We start from the raw sequence: 15,261 nt of genomic DNA on the forward strand, positions 1-15,261 counted from the left end.
CTTCTTCTTAACAGACTTAAGATAAGTTCTTTCCTTCGATTACCATAATAGACCGATGGGTCATGTTCTAATGACCTCTCATCGTATGATGCAACACTTAGACTCCGGTCTTTTAGAGTCAAATTCCAGAGTGGAATATACCTTCCTTCATGTTCTAATGTGATATAATCACATTCTAGCATGTATCACTTTTATGTACAAGCTTCTTACTTTAACAACGATCGCGATACTTCTATTGATCGCTTCGATTATCTTTCACTTCAATCTTATGCATTAAATTGGATACTATATTGAACTTGATTCTCTGAACCACGTAACATACTTACCTTAGTTGGACTCGATTTGATATGACCACTAGGGTCGGATTATCAATCATCTTCTTAGTTATTACCGAAACAATGGTAACGACAGACATGAATCAAATAGAATCAATTACTAGCGCCTTGGTAACCTTGTGACTTTCCCTGATCCAAGTGTGAGTCCTATGCTTGCGGTAGTATAGGCCTCTACTACCTTTCACACTACTCATACTCGTCCCAACTATTGTCTCGCAGTTCTCCAAGTCACCATACAAGAATTTCACATAGTCGTTTAACACATTGGATTACATAACTAAAGTTTATATTATTTCTTGAAATGATTACATAGATGTTCAATTTCACCCTACACTAGGCCTCTTATAATACGCTACACCACATGATACTATCTATCTGGCTACTTCATATCCCGATCTTTGGATATATAGATCTTCACTCCCGATCTCTTGCATTGTCACCTGCTTCGTCGAGGATCATCTAGAATGTTCTTGCCTTTGGCTTTGGCGGTGCATTTGGCCTTGCTGCTTCATTTTTCTTCTGGCAGTCCCTAGAAATATTCCCTTCTTTGTTAAATTCAAAACACACCTTCTTGTTGAATGTGCACTCATTGGCGTAATGCCCAAACTTTCCACACTTGAAACATGTCACCTCCTCGCCACATTTTCCAAAGTGTTTCTTCTTGCACTTATCGCACCATCTTGCTTCACCTCCTCCTCCTCCGAACTTCTTCGAACCAGACTTAGAGAATTTGGTCTTCTTGTTGGACCTTGAAGATCCTTCAAACTCTCTCTTCTCGCCAACTTCAACCTTGTTGGCGGCTCTAATCTTGATCATCTCCTCGACGGACTTAGCAGCCCAGATAGCCGCCTCAAGAGTAGGTGTCTGGCGTACTGGCACAACATACTCCTATGGTAGTCCCTTTGTATACTTATCGACTTTCGTTAGCTCGTCAGAGATGATGCGCAAAGAAAACTCCATCTTGTCTGTGAAGGCATTGGTATACTCGTCAATGGACATGTTGCCCTTCTTCAATGTCAAAAATTGGTTTTCTAGTTCCAACATGTTTTTGGCTGAGCAGAACTTTCATTTAAAGTGGACCAAGAACTTTGCCCATGTCAGTTGTAGTGGCTCATTGGGGCTTATGGTCTACCCCAAGGTGTTCCACCAGTGAACAGCACCACCTCTAAACGGGCGCACTACATAAGTGGTTTGCAGCTTTCCCTTGCAACCACACGTTATGAAAGCTAGCTCCATTTCAGAGATCCAGTCCATAACTCCGATTGGATCTTATTTCCGAGTAAAATGTGATGGTGTGCAAGTCGTGAAGTCTTTGTAACTGCATCCATTTCTTTCAATCCCTTTGTCTTGGTTATTTCTTATAACCACTGGCGGTTCATCTTAGCCAACGGTTCTACTATAGTTTCCTTCTTCTGACTGACCCTCATTCAGTTCAGGCTGTACAATGGGTACAGTAGGTTCATCCCTATTAAGCAACATTTGCTTCATCTCCTTCCTTTGTTTGGCCATCATAGCGCGAATCATTTCTTGGACTCCTGCCAGCATGATTGGCTCGGGTGCAGTTGCTACCTCTGGTTCACGCTCAATCACAGGCTGCTAATTAGCATTAGAATTTCCATTAGAGTTTCTGAATCCGCTTCGAGTTCTCACAAAATCAAATGTTCGGTCTGCAGTGACGAGAATAGGGAAATCTTTATTTACGATAGACGTATAAATCTCCTTATCACTCAAAAAAGTTATATGTCAGTTCTAATACAATATTTAAACGTTTAGAAATCTGAACACATAAAATTTCCAAATCCGGTCGGCATTGTAAAGCATCACAAATCATTTAGCACATAAAAGCATTTTAGGCATCTTCCCTAAATAAGCTAGTGTTTGTGTCTATTCAGGTGTACTACCTAAAATGTATTAGAGACACTCCTCACGATCATCGCTTAGGAATCTAAGTTTAAGTCTAGAAATAAATCTTTATTCCTAGTTCGCTTAAACTAATGCTTTGATACCAACTGTGACATCCCCAATTCACGGTCATTTTAAACATTTTATTTATGCTTATTTAAAAATCAGAGTACCCTTTTTGAAAAGTAGTATTGCGGATTTGTTTCCAGAAAACATGATAAATATATTATCAAAGCATTTCCGAAGAAATGTATTTTGTTTCTATTAAAACTTTGGGATGTCATTGTCAATACAGAATCATAAGCATATACAGACCTTACATTCGTTTACACTAGTGATTTACATCTCCTTTAATCTCTCAGTGCAATGTGTCTTCATATCGATACTTGTGATACAAATAAACTAAGTGGGTCAGGTTGGGAAACCTGGTGAGTACATAGGGTTTTCAACCTACAATAATAAAGTTATTATGTTTCATCATCAAACAATTAACCTAATTACCCATCCCTGTTATCTTCTTTATTCTTAAGTATCTTCCCTAAGAATCATCTATTCCTCAATATTTATTCCTAAGGATTGTCCTAAGGAATAGGCACGAAGTCCATCACTGTCAGGGTTTATATAACAGGCACTAAGTCCATAGTTGCCGATGTTATCTGTTAGGCACTAAGTCCATAGCTGCCAATGTTCATCTATAGGAAACTAAATCCATAGCTGCCAACGTTTATTTATAAAGCACTAAGTCCATAGCTGCTAATGATCATATATAGGGCACTAAATCCATAGCTGCCAGGGTTTTTAGAGTACATTTGGTGAACACATCGTTCACAACACCTACAGGTTGCGAGCCTGCTAGCGTTCCACTGGACTGTCTAGAATTGTCTGTGGTTGTCATCTATACTCTGCTAGATGATTGGGCCATCGCTTGGGTCAAGGCTTCTCAGCATCTTTCACCTCTCATCATCTATATCATCTTTCATCTCTCATCTCATCTTTCATATACCCATCTTTACCCATCATAATTATAGGTATAAAATACGTATACAGTTTAAATCGAATAAAACATGTATATTTTGTTCATCCAGCATAGATATCAAGAACACAGATAATATGCACACATAGCACGTAATTTATATTAAATACTTCATATCTATGTGTAAGATGAAAGTAACTATGCACTCACTTGTTAAAGTGATGACTCCAAACTCGGGCAGCGCTTCGCTTTTAACAATTTTATTTTTCTTCGACGAAACCTAGTATCATTACCACTAGATTTTAGTCTAATATTTACTGAGAATATTTACTAGTCTAGATTTACGAGCGATGTTGTTTTATAAGTGTTCAACAATACTTTTCAACTACTATGTACAAACAGGGGCTAGACATGAAACACCGAAGGGCAGGACCATTTTGGCATTATAGTTGTTCTGAAATCCAACAATCCTATGCGGCCCTTCAAACCAGATTCCCCGTACCATGAGTAGTTAAAAGATATTATAATAACACTTTATATTTTATAATACTTAGCACATATATTGGTTATAGGTTAATAATAACGATACAAAAAAAACTTAAACATAAGCTATATACTTAAAGTAGGTTAAGCATAACTCACTTACAATGAGGTTTAGCGAGAAACCGGGCTCTGCGGGGGCAAAACTTCCGAGCCGAAAAATATTCTTCTCAGAGCCTTCTGGCGCTCCAGGACTCGCCTCTAGCACTTGGGAAGTACTAGGGAAGGGGAGAGAGAGTTTTGGAGTATTGAGAGAGAAATAAGGGTTGAGGTGTGAAGAAAAATGAGGAACCTTGCATCTTATTTATAGTGGCTGGCTTCGGACTACGCTGAGCGTAATCCTCGGAGTACGCTGCACGTACGAGGGGGCAAATTTCATCATCTGAAACGAAGACCGTGGGGAGCAAGCAACGGTCCAGATTAAGCCACGTGTCCCCCTTCGCATCAGCCTATTCCGGTCTTCTAAATTCCGTAACTTTCGCATACGAGCTCCGTTTTTGACCTTCTATATATCCACGCGTAGGTATCGACGTAATCTATAACTTCCGTTAAGACTTTGTTGGCTAATTTCGACTTCATTTTTAAAGTTATATTTTAACAGACTTAGACAGATAAAGTCTGTTAAAAATTCATAACTTTGTCATCTGACATCCGTTTTCGGTTGTTTTTATATCGTTGGGTTCCTATTAACGAGGTCTTCGATTCTCGTTTAGGTTATGTCGGCTAAAAATCGGTCGATCTAAAATTCGAATTTCAGGTTGTGCACTACTATGCTAAATCTTAGAAAAATCATAACTTCCTTATACAAAGTCAGATTTGGACGTTCTTTTTATGCACGCTCTCGTTTTAACGTATACTACGATTTTCTTTTAGATCGCTAAGCCTAAAAAGTAATTTATCAAAAATTCACTTTTTACGTTACGCAGTGTCGTGCCGGTTTAGCCAAAAAAACTTCGACGGGTCATAACTTCTTCGTTATAACGCGGATTTCAGCGTTCTTTATATGTACGGAACCATTGTGACATATAATATACCTTAGTTAAGATTATTTACTCTAAATAATCTTCTATCAAAAAGTCATTTTTGACGTTCAATGTCCTTAAATTGACTAGACCGAATATGCAGTCGTTACAGAATCTTTATGACATTTTTTGTTTTTTTATATTTGAATTTGTATCGAATAAAATATTTATAATATTATGTTTATAAATTAGTAAATAAAAATGAGTTTATTTTTCTTTCATAATTTACCTACGAACACTATACTATAAGAAATATGAATATATGCATTTGAAAAAATATGCATATATACATCTGAAACATTAATTTTTCTGGTTAAAAAAATTGTAAGTTTTTTTTTTTAAATTTCAGTTTTCTAAAAAATTTATTGATTCTAAAATTTTATTGTTTTAAAAAAAAATGCAGCTTTTTTAAAAAAAAATCTATTTTTTTAAAAAAAATCGTGTTTTCAAAAAAAAAAATTTTAAAATGTATTTTTTTAAATCGAAAATTATTATTTTTACAAAAAAAAAATCCTAAAATTTGATTTATAATGTTAATTTTAGACATTTTTATTAATATTTTCATTAATACAAAAAATCAAACATTAAATGAGTTCTCAATGGATCTCACTCATGTATAGTTAATTTTAATCTAACGTTCCATCTTTAGTTTTCGGGTTTTCGAAAAATTATAAGTTCTCAACGGATCTCACCCTTTATATATATATATATATATATATATATATATATATATATATATATATATATATATATATATATATATATATATATGTTTAGGTTCTATGGAAAACAAAAAAACCCTAAAAATCATAAAAATGCATAAAAAAATACTTAGAGATCACAAAACTTTTTTTTGAATTTTTTATCAAAAAATCGCATCTTTTAACATAAAATCCCTGAAAAAAATTTTGAAAATTTTTTTTTTTACAAAAAAAAAATTGATTTTTTATTTTTTTCAGCGAAAATGTAAAAAAGGCTGCGATTTTTTGATAAAGAAATTCAAAAAAAAAAGTTTTGTAATGTCTAGGTATTTTTTTATGATTTTTAGGGTTTTTTTGTTTTCCAAATAACTCTTCCCTATATATACTTATAAATCTAGCATTTTTTCTTGAATCTCATTCATTTGAAACCCCTTTTTTAACTAATGCAACTCAAAAGTTTTCTTAATTATGATTTAACACTCAAAAGTTTTATAACTTATACTATGTTTAATTAGCATTTAGTGAAAAGTTTACTATACAAATGTCAATCTTTTGGGAAGACATGCATACAAATCAGATACAAATTTCAGAAAGAAAACAAACTTAAAGGTTTTTGTGTTGGGTTGAGGTCTTATGACCACTTTTGGAGATATGCTATTATAGGGCTATAAACGAACCAAACGAACACGAACGAGACTTGTTCATCTTCGTTCGTTTAAGTTAGCCGAACAAATGAACGAACACGAACGGATAAACGAACGAGTTTTTTTGTTCATGTTCGTTCGTTTAACAAATTACATTGTTCATGTTCGTTCGTTTATGTTCGTGAACATGCTAAACAAAATAAACAAACGAACATAAATGAACAAAGATAAAAAAAAAACATAATTGAATATATATGAACATAAATGAACATATAATACACTAATGTAATCAAACACAATTAAACATATGTGAACATAAAATGAATTTATATGAACAAACATAAACGAACGTAAACAAACAACATAAATGAACGTTCACGAACATAATTGAACGAACGAGACCATTATTCATGTTCGTTCGTTTAACTAAACGAACGCTAAATTGTATTCATGTTCGTTCGTTTATTAAATAAACGAACATAAACGAACTTCCCGCCGAACGATTCATGAACAGTTCGTTGAACGTTCAGTTCGTTTACAGCCCTATGCTATTATATTAGAGCTTTTAATTTGTAAGTTTGTTATGCTAATTCGTTTTTATATTTTCTTCGTTTTTTTATTATTGTAATACAGTCGTTGTATATTGTAGTTTAACCGTTAATATATTGAGCATATGTTATATAGGGTGATGTCGAAAATATTTAATTAAATATTTTAAATATGTTTTTTTTGTTTTGTAATTGTACTGTTTCAAAAAGATAATTAATTAAAACTCATACATATGTTATACTTTCCATCTCTCTCTCTCTCTCTCTCTATATATATATATATATATATATATATATATATATATATATACTTATATATATATATATATATATATATATATATATATATATATATATATATATATATATATATATCAATGTTGTAAATATCGGCCTAGGCGCTAAGCTGTCTGCAACTGATTACGATTAGGAGTGCTTGGCGGAAATTGGTCAATATTGGTCAAACTCGGGCTAGGCGGCCCTCGGCGGTCCTTGGCAGTCCTTGGCGGGAAGATTTTAAAAAATTCAAAATTTCAAAATTTCAAATATTACACCAAAATTTACAAAACTTCAAAATTTTAAATTTTTAAATATTCATATTTTCAAATATTATACCAAATATTTCAAATTTTCAAAATTTTAAAATTTTAAATTTTCAAATACTATTTTTTCTTAGGATATATTAAGTTTTAAAATAGTTTTATTAATAATTTATGTTTCACGATTAATCATCTGATTAATCCCCGCCAAACCGATTAATCGTTTGACCCCAGTCGACCGCCAAGCTATCGCCGAGCGGTTTTTACAACCTTGATATATATATATATATATATATATATATATATATATATATATATATATATATATATATATATATCAATGTTGTAAAAATCGCTCGGCGGTAGCTTGGCGGTCGGCTGGGATCAAGCGATGAGCGATTTTTACAACCTTGATATATATATATATATATATATATATATATATATATATATATATATATATATATATATATATATATATATATATTATAATAGAGGTCAAAACACTTCAACCAAAATTCATTTAAAATCTAATATTTCAAATGCTTTTTAATAATGATTGTAAAAATTTCAATATGTGTTACTTAATTGATTGATTAATAAAAATATTAATGTTTTGAAATTCCTAACTTTTAAACTTATATTATTTAATTTGTTAGTTAACTAAAATATTTTTCCTACATAAAGATAACATTTTTATGTTTGATTACTCATATTTGTTTATGTAATTAGAAAACAAGGTGTACATAGAATGACTACTTCAATTTCACATAGGAATCGATACCACTAGAGAGGTATGTTGTCTTTAACCGGTGGTAGGAGATCCACATACCATTTTTAATTATTTATATTAATGCTTACTAATATCTATTTTATATTCCTATTCACCTTAATTTTTTAGGTACAAATTAAGGAAAAGGATTCTCGACGCACCAACATAAAGTCAAACGTACGCCTTGCAAAATATTTAATTAAAATTAAATATCATATTAGTAATCGACTTAGTTTAAAACTCTTGATGACATTTATGTATAACTAGGCGAATGCCTGCGTGTTGCACAGAAACACATGTATAGTTGAAATCTTTACAAATATATTGTTTTTTAGAATATAACAATAATGTTGTTGTAAAATTTTATATAATAATTTGTATACTAAATTAATATAATATATTGATTATTTTGAATTATATGATAATATATACATCTATTATAACTGCATAATCTCAACCGTTTGAATGACTTCTACCTGCGAGTTACTCATGAATAAAATTAAATATAATATATGGTTTAATATTATTTATAGTTGTTGTTATTGTTAATTAATTTCTTAAAATTTATTGGTTAACGTTTTAATTTCTATCATTATAATTATTTAAAACATCAGACATTGTTTTTTGATTTTAAAGGTAACAATATAATCATTTATTTAGAGTTATTTTTAACTATTGTTATTGTAAGTTATTTTAAGCTACTTATTTGAAAACTTTTAACGATTAAACAAATATATTTAGGAAATATTTTAGTTAAATTGAGATTATAATTTAGTTTTTCCATTTAGCACTTTAATTTATCACTTTTAACTATTCACAAAATATTCATTGGTTTTTTTAAGTGGAACTGAAATTTATATTTAAGTTGTTACTGTAATGTTATATTTAAATTAAAATTTAAATTATTTTGTCCAAACTATTCAAAAGTTGTAGTTTTAAATTGATAATGGTTTACATACAACAATATATTAAATCTAATAAATTAAGTATAATATGTTAAAAGCTAAAGACATAATTTTATAAGTAGAAGTAAAGATATTATTTTAATATTGAAATTTAGTTTATTTATGATTACACTTTATGTTTGATATTTATTTAACCTTGTTAACCAACTTATAATCATTATTAGAAAGGCACTACAATTTATCACTTTTAACTATTTACAAAATATTATTTGGGTTGTTTAAGTTAAACTAAAATTTATATTTAAGTTGATCCTATAACGTTATATTTAAATTTATAATTGAAGTATTTTATACAAATTGTTCAAAAGTTATAGCTTTAGAATGATAATGGTTTACATTCAACTATATATTAAAACTAATAAATTAAATATAATATGTTAAAATTTAAAAAAAACATAACTTTATAAGTAGAAGTAAAAAAGATATTATTTTAATATTGAAATTTAGTTTATATATGATTACACTTTAGGTTTGATATTTATTTAATTTTATTAACCAACTTATAATCATTATTAAATAAAAATTGAAAAGTCATGGGAGTTTCAAATGAATGTGGTGAAAGAAAAAATAAAGGGGAGTTTCAAATGAATGTGGTGAAAGAAAAAATAAAGGGGAGTTTCAAATGAATGTGGTGAAAGGAAAAATGCTTCCTTTATAATATATATGAGATGATATGATATGATTATATATTTTGTATGACTTATTCTTAATTTCAGTGTTTAATATTTGAAAGTTCATATATGAAACATTGGATGTTTTGGTGTAATATAAATAGTGTAATACAAAGTTAATTAGTTCAATATTGTTTATTAATAGCTCATTCAAAACAATTTATTTCTTATTTTATCCAAAAAAATATTATCGGACATAAGAAAAGTAGATTATATTAATGTTATACAAAAACTTATAATATATATTGGATATTATAAAAGTAAAAGTAAAGTTTATAAGGTATGGACTATATTAAATAGTATCAAAATATAGGTTGATGGATTTTTATGTTATTTGATAATTCGGTTAATGCCCAAAACATGACTAAAAACGTAAATTTCAACATATTTCTATTTTTTCCCATAATCAAGATATACTTTGTTAAATCCGGTTTGAACATTTCAAACTCCATTTTTTAATGACGTTTAATGATTTGACTACTTTCTAAAATAAATTCCACATGTTTTAATACATTAATATCATCATTAATACCATTGGACATGGATCAAATGATCGGTTCGGAAACTTAATTTGGAGACTTTAAAACTTGAAAATGATGACTAGTTTGAGTTTTGATTTATATTTTGTGTTGATGATGATATGAATCAATTAATAAACATATTAAGAACTTAATAACATTATTCATTAATAAAATCAATGGGCCCCTGGGTATTTTGTCGATTTTGAACTTAAAACTCCAAAAAAAACTCTCATAAAATCCAATAGATGAGTTAAACATCATGAATTGGATTTAGAACCATTAAAATTACATTTACAAATATATTTACAAACTTAATCTAAAACTAGAAATCGAATTCAAATGGTTCCATAAATGAAATCATGAGGCTAGGGTTTAAAAATTACCATTAAAGATTATTAGAAGTAAGACCACTCCAAGTGAACTCAACAGATACCACTAGATGCAATATCGGAAATCATTAGCATGATGTAATATTTCTAATTCAAAATATATGCTAGATATCACTTGACTTCGTCAAACGATGGTCAAATCAAAACTTACGGTTAGGAAATCCCCAAATTATCCACTAAAGCTTCAATCAAGCAGTTATAGGGAGAATTTCTTGATGGAGTGATATTCTAAGGAAAGAATAGAAACTACAAAACTCCATTGATTTACTAAATGAATCAGTAAAATGGGATTTAAGCTCAAGCTCAAATCTTAGTTATAGATATTAGAGAGCTCAACAAAGAGATTTTTTCTTTCAAGCAGTATAGAAGTTCTATGGACTAGATCTCCAAGGAATCAACTAATGATCTCCAAACCACCATCAATTGAGAGAAATCTTCATCCTAGATATCCCCACTTCTAATTTTCGTTTAAATGAAAGATAGAAAGAGAACCCCTCCTCCCCCACCTTATGTTCAAAGTTTCATGACTTGACAAGAATTGTCTATCTAGCATAATTTTCTCTTTTTGATCACCATATGACTAGATAACTAACTCAATGCAAAAGGCTGATGATGGCAACCCTAACCAGCCCCATTGAATTCAGCCTCTAAGGGTACTCGATGAGGGAGCATATTTTTATATTTCCACTCATTGGTTGTGGATCGTGGGGAATCATAGGGGTACCGTTGATAACTAACTAAAACATGTATATTTCCACTCATAGTTATTCCCCATCTATTTTCTAATTTTTTCAGTCAAGTCAGAGTCAAAGCAAATTTCACTAAATCAATAGTTTTAACCTATATATCTTAAATTTTAGTTTTAACTCAAATTTAACTTTCTAACAACCTAGAAATATTTTATTTTCACAAAATTTTAATCTATTCTATAAATTATATCATTTAAAAATATTTAATTATTTTTATTTCATATTTCCAAAATTTTAATTTTTACTAAAACGATTAAAAATTCTAGCCCCAAAGTACGGATGTTACAAGTACATGAACCTTAAGAATGATTCCATCTTCGCAATGACTAAAAAACTAAATTCATAACATTCTTAAAGATTAGTTAAAGTTGAACTTAATAGAATGCAAAGCTTGGATTTCTAATAGAGAAAACCATAGTGATTTAGTTGTTTTTTGAAGTTACCAACCCACCGATGGTGGACGATGATGATCTTGGTTGTAATGGTGGATATTGATGGTGTTGGTTGTGTTGGTGGATTGTGACCACCATAGTTGTATACAAAAGATATCAAACGTTAAATTTTGGATTGAATTAAACACGTAACATATGTAGTATCAGTTTTTAGCTTTTTGATAATGGGAATATTTACTTCCAATTTATTGATCGGTTCTTAGCAAATTGCTCATGGAAATAATTCTCACTCGTTGTCAGTTTCATATACTCTTCTTCATATCGTATATATACACAAAAGAAAACAACTATGTCTAGCAGATCAGATCTTCTAATGGTTCTCGACTTACATTCCCGCCATAGCTGACCTCGGGAAACAAATCAGAATATCTCAAAACCTCATTAATTCTCTTTCAAAAAACAAAATCAAAGTTCCCTACCTTTTGTATTCAACAGATCTCAGATCCAATATCTCAAACATCAATCAATCGTACTTATCATTCCAACACATAAGCATCGACACACAACGCCGGAGTATGTAAAGCCTAGTCTTCTGTTGCTTCGCTATAATCAAACAACGACGCTGGCCGGTGGATTCCCGGCGAAGTTGTCTTCGGTACTCCGACGATGACCGGATTAAGTAGGAATAAGTCTTCATTCTTGTTTTTGCGTTGCAGCTTGGCAATGGGGAGGGAGGGAGGTAGGGGAGTAGTTGTAGGCTGTAGCAGTATAACTATAAATGTATGAGTTAAAAATAGCTTCACAATTGCTTTATTTATATAGGCTGTTAAATGGTCCTCCCACTTTCTTCGACTTTTTTTTTTTAATGTCTCTTTCATTTTGACTCATTTTATTGAGTCTTCAATATTGTTAAGGAACTGCAAATTGCATAAAATAATATATTCATCCTACTCTCAATTTGTCACATTGCAATTCTTCTAGAAGCTTTGTCAAAGAAGACAACTTAGCAAAAGGTCCGATTTAAATTATTTTATTATCGAATAATGTATTTGATGTATCAATGGCTACATGTTATAAGATTTACATTAAAGTATATATTTTTGCTCCTTCTAAAAGATTAAATCTATATATAGTGGATATTCACTCCCAATAACCTTTTTTTTTAAATGAGAAAACAGCCATATTTTCGTAATTTTTTCCAATAACTATGTTCTTTCTAGCATTTTACTGTTTATTGAAAATTATGATTTTCAAAATTTTTTATTTTTCAAAAAAAATAAAATTTCTTCCTCCTTCCTCTTCTTTCCTATCATCTTTTTTTTCTTCAAAATTCATTTTTAAATGAAGATTGGTTTTTTTTTTCTTCTATCCTCTCTATTGTTGGTGATTTTATATCACTAATATTATTTAAAATATTTAAGTGTAATGGGGTTAATTTATTGATCAATGTCACTTTGACAATCATCGATCAAATTAGTATGGTGCGGAGTGCACATTTGTTTAATTTTGTCATTGTTGAAAGTATACCGCTATTTAGGGGGGAACCCCCTGAACTGACGGGGGTCCGGGGGCAGCGCCCTGGGAGCGGGGTCCAAGGGGCGGTAGCCCCAGGCGGGGTCCAAGGGGCAGAGCCCCTGGCTGGGTTCGAGCTGCCAGGTCAGCGCAGAAATTTTTTATATGAGTTATGTTACTATATAAAAAATGTCTGACAAATCCGTATTTTTTGTAAAAACACCCAGTTTTGTGATTAATTTATAGACCCAGTTTTATATTAGTTTTTGACAGGTAATATGATCGTTTTTGGACAGGAAGTTGTTTTCCTGTAACTACCATATGGTAGTTTTAGGACAGGAAGTTAGTTTCTGTTATATGATCAAATTTGGATTCATTTTGGGTACAGATTTCATAACATCTTCTTCATTCTCCATTCTAGAAAAACAGTGAGTTTCATCCGATTAAAGATTTTGAGTGTACCCTCAAAATGCTTTAATCTAAAAGTGTTTCACAACTCTCACTGATCCAAGTTTATCTATATCCTGTTTTTCTAACATCTATTACTATTGATTGTATATATATTACGAAAAACAAGTTTGAAACACAACAAGTTCGGATAATCATAAATTAGTTCAACTCAATCCAAAATAAAATAAAATAAAATAAAATAAAATAAAAATAAAAATAAAGAGAAAGTTTGGAATTTTCGAACTATATATTGATTTCCAAGTCTTTTGAAAAAGAAAAGCTCAAATTGTCGAACTATTCTTTTAGGAAAAAAAACAATTTTTAAACTTTTTCGTCTAAAAATTAAATAACTAAATAAATAAAATATATATTTGAAAGTTACAAAATTTTGAAGTTCATTGTCAATTGATAGTTTCTGTAAAAAAAATTGTCAATACGTGATAGTAATATCATTTTATGAGATATGGTTATTGGGACGAATATCCATATATCAATGGTGAAAAGTTACATCATCATATAAAAAAAGTATAACCTTCTATTTGTAACAAAATAAATTCATATATGTTTTAGAATTATTTATTATTAACAACATACTTCATACAATTTTGTTGGAACGACGTAATCACATAAAGAAAACTAGCAATAAGTTAATTATAAAAAAAATTAAAAATCTCTTTATCTTTTGTTCCTACTTATATTTCTATTCATATCAAATAATGATATGTGGAATTCATTAATTTTATCTTTTAATCTCGTCTCTTGATTTTGACATTTGACTGAGTAAGGGCTAATCTAGAATCTTGAAGCCAACCCACCCAATTTAACTTGGGTTTCTGAAGCTAAAAACAATATTTCAAAGTAAAAGTTTGGACTAGAACCAGAGGGTTAAACTTTCCATTTTGTTGTGAGTTTGGTCCAATTTGCTATGAACTTTTTCATAATGACGAATTTGCCCTTACTTTTTTCTTTTTAGGTTTTTTTATTATTTAAAGATTTTTTCTGATTAAAAGAAAAATAAAAAAGAAAATTTTCCTTTTTTATTTTATTTTTATAATTTTTTATAACAGAAAAAAAAATGCAAACTCTCTCTCTCTCTCTCTCTCTCTCTCTCTTCTCCCCCAAAAATTAACCCATCCAACATATCTTCTTCCTCCTACTCTTGTTCTCAATACCATTTCATACTACCAAACGCCCGCCATTGCCACCTGCTTGATGCAAAACTCCACCCAATAACATTCATTCTCGTTTTCGCCAACCTGTCGCCTCCTCTTCCACTGTTGTGAACCACAATTGACGGAACTACCATTAATGGAACCCTAGCCATCGTCTACCCATTACAGTTGCTATTTCTTAGCCGAAACCAGATTTGCACTACCATCGGAGAAGGATAGAGATGAAGGTCGAAGTCTCCTGAGCCACAACAAACCCTAGGGTTACCGCCATATTCAGATCTGGAAAGACGAATCTCCATCGTGGCGTTGTTAGGGTTCTAACGCAACTGAGTTGTTGAGACGGTCAATGAGTTTCAAATCGGTGTATATGAGGGTAATAGGTTATCGTCGGTGGTCAGTTTAAGATGGGCGACGGCGGTCCTAATATGTTGGGCGGCATCGGCTGAGTTTCGCACGTTTAGGGT

This window comes from Lactuca virosa, chromosome 5, assembly GCF_052849685.1.
Source record: "Lactuca virosa cultivar CGN04683 chromosome 5, Lactuca_virosa_CGN04683_v6, whole genome shotgun sequence".
NCBI classification, from domain to species: Eukaryota; Viridiplantae; Streptophyta; class Magnoliopsida; order Asterales; family Asteraceae; genus Lactuca; species Lactuca virosa.